The following is a 3,407-nucleotide window of genomic DNA, read 5'->3' as shown; positions in this document are numbered from 1 at the left end:
CACTTTTATTCTTAAAATTTAAAGTTCATTATCTCATTAATTACAATTTTTTACTTAAAGTTACTGATTTTATTATCGGAAGATCTTTAAACCCTATAAAAAAAGATTGTTTTGCAAGTGTGGGGGTCTTTTACCACCAATCATCAACTTTCTAAACTCTAGAGAATGAGATATTGATATGAACATATGATTACTCACTATTAAAATTTCTAAAAACCTTATTTCTGAGCATGCTAGATTTTGAAATACTATCAATATCATTTGAAATAATTCTTACCAGAAGGGCCAGCATTGTAATTGAGCAAGAATATGTTGAGTTCACTACATCAGCAATCCAAGCTTTATTGTTGTTCAAGCAGTTGTATCCTTTGTATAGCAAGCAGGAGATCGATAATTTCATAACAAAAGCTGTACCGCACTTTGAAAGCTTACAAACTCCTGAGGGTGGATGGTACATTCCCCTGATGCATTTTTAATTTCTCTCTCTTTTTTTTTTTTTAATTTGTCGTGAGTAATAAATAGGAGAAAATGTTTCCACTACAGGTATGGAAATTGGGGGGTGTGCTTTATTTATGGGACATGGACATGGCTGGCCCTAGGAGGCTTAGCAGCTGCTCGCAAGAGCTAGAGTAAAAGTGCAGCTATACGCAAAGGTGTTAATTTTCTTCTTAGCATGCAGAAAGATGATGGAGGTTGGGCAGAGAGCTGTCTTTCATGCCCTAAGAAGAAATATGTACCTCTTGAAGGAAATAGGTCGAATTTGGTACAGACAGCATGGGCTATGATGCATGGGTCTAATTCATGCAGGACAGATTTAGCTCTTGAAGAAAATGGCCTCATAATTCTTTAACATTAATCTTTTTCCTATCTATGGCTACAGATGGATAGAGACCCTAGGCCACTTCACCGAGCGGCGAAGCTGATAGTCAATTCACATTTGGAAGATGGTGATTTTCCCCAACAGGTAACTTTCTGAAACTAATCTAGTCAGGAAATCACTTGAATCAAAACCCTTAGCCTATGATCTTATTCATGAAAGGAAATCACTGGTGTTTTCATGAAAAAATGCATGCTACATGAGATATCTTTCCGATGTGGGCTCTGACAGAATACCAGAGGCATGTTCCATTGCCTTTCAAATGAATCTAAACTCAACAGTAAATCATTCAACCCATTGTTGTAAATACAAATAGAATACTGCGAGTCCTATATAATATTTTTCTCATAGAATTATAAAGGTTTTTGTATAATATTGCTTTTCGTAACAGAATGCTCTGTTCTGGAGTTTAAATTACAGATGCAGCATCGTAATATCAGCAAACATAGTTCAAATAAGTTAATGCAAATCTTTCAAAGAGCCTGCAATACCTGGCGACAACACTCTCCGAGGGCCAATATAGGGAAAATGTTCCTGTAGGCAGAATAGCTGATCATACAATTCTTGTTGAAGAGTACCCCAGTCCCTCACGATCTCCCGTCATCAAACAGACAAATTAGTGGCATGCATGCCAAGAATATATTAGCAGCTCCTTCTAGTTTTAACTTCAAATGAACATGTCAAATCATTCAAATAATGATGTGACGCCAACCTTTTACTTCGGAAGTTCATATGTTTATACCTTTTTTTTTCCCAGTGATGTTACATCTACAACTTTGTGTCAAGCAACTTGAAATTTTTTCCTCAGATTTTCTCCAAGCTATTTAGAAAAGTGGTAGCAGATGACACTGAAAATATATAATTAAGGCTCTCACGTTACATAATCAGTTTAAACTTTAAAGTGTTTATGCGCTACAAACCATTTATAGAAACAGAATGCACCTCTTGAGGAAAATCTCCTTTCTCCATTTGAGAATTTATGGAAGCAGGTCCCCTCTCAGCCTTGCAAGTCAGAAAAAGTAATCATTATCGTGCAACATAAAAAAGATATAAAAACATCAAGAAACCATTAAACAAATAAACATAAGTATCGGTAATTTAAATTTCTAGTATTACGATCATTTTTTATTAATATTTTCAGATATAAATAATAGATACAAAAATAATAAAAACATAAAAATAAATATATTCCAGGATTGTTTTGGAAAGAATCTATGTTTTTTTTTGGAAAGAATCTATGTTTTTTCAAAATACAAAGGACATTGGGCATGTCTTCTCCACCAGCAAACAGCCGTCGCAATCAACATTGAATGCATCAACGTCAATCAGAAATTTTGCATCAATGCCGATCAGAAATTTTGCATCAATGCCGGTCACAACAAGACCCACGACGACATATTTTCCTACAGAAGGCCACTCCCCACACCATCGATAGATCACACCAAATCGTCTTCAGCAACCCAAATCAACGTTATAAACCATCCGCTGCAACCACCACTGACTCGCACCCTCCAGCAGCGGCACCAGCCATAATGCCACCATCCACAGTGCCCTCGCCTTCAGCAACGACAACGGATCAACAGGCCCCCGTCTAGCAGTGACACCACAGACACCACAACCCTTTCCCTCGCACTACCGGGCCCAAGCAGAATCACGAAGCCCTGTTTCATGCGCCATCGCTGTCAGCAGCAACAACAAATCATAGGAGGTAGGAAAGCAAGAAAACAGAAGCTCTCAAGGCGAAATTAATTAACCCTGACATGTCATCCGCCACGCCAGCTCTCTGGATCCACGCCATCCACACGTCAGCAGTCTAGAGCCACCTCAGTTCAGTCAGCTACGCCACTGGTCGCCACGTCAGCAGGCATCACCATGTCATAGCCTATTGCCACGTCAGCTGACACGTAATCTGAGGTCCATTCATGATCAATTCCACAGTTTAAATCTTCATCGGTAAATTACTCTACCTTTTTGATTTGTTGATTTTACCTTTTTGGTATTGCACTTGGTATTCAAAATTATCATTAATATTACTTTGGTGTAAAAAAAAATCATAAAAAAAAATTCTCACCTAGCATTTTTAATTGTTAATTTTTTTCCATCAATCTCTTTCATCAGTGATAACTAATATCTTATTCTATTTGATAATTATGAGTTCTTACTTGTGACATCGTGTTTGATTAATCCTTTACACTTAAGAATCTAGTGTTACATGCTTATAATTTTATTAGTGTAAAAAAAAATAAAAAAATTAGCTTTATTTTTGTATTGTGATTTTACATGCAAGAACCATTTGTGATCTCAATTCCATTTACAAGTTAGTGATGCATGCATTTGTGTCATGATCATCTAGTGTCCAAGCTTAAGTTTACACTTACTGTAGACTTAACCTTTAGTGATACTCTTACGACCATTTAAAAGGAATTGCAAACTTAGGTGATCAACATGTTTAAAAGAATTGAGCCCCAAGAGAGTTTTCGAATAAGGCACTCAAAGACCAATAAATATCACAAGAATAATCATTATGGAC

General features: G+C 36.6%; 1 pseudogene; it reads left to right on the top strand.

The window, feature by feature from the left end:
- The first annotated feature begins 230 nt into the window (after window positions 1-230).
- On the top strand, window positions 231-1,143 carry LOC133683053 (beta-amyrin synthase-like; annotated as a pseudogene).
- The last annotated feature ends 2,264 nt before the right edge of the window (window positions 1,144-3,407 follow it).

The sequence above is a fragment of the Populus nigra genome, chromosome 2 (genome assembly GCF_951802175.1).
Source record: "Populus nigra chromosome 2, ddPopNigr1.1, whole genome shotgun sequence".
In the NCBI taxonomy this organism is placed as follows: Eukaryota; Viridiplantae; Streptophyta; class Magnoliopsida; order Malpighiales; family Salicaceae; genus Populus; species Populus nigra.
This window is presented reverse-complemented; position numbering and strand designations above follow the sequence as displayed.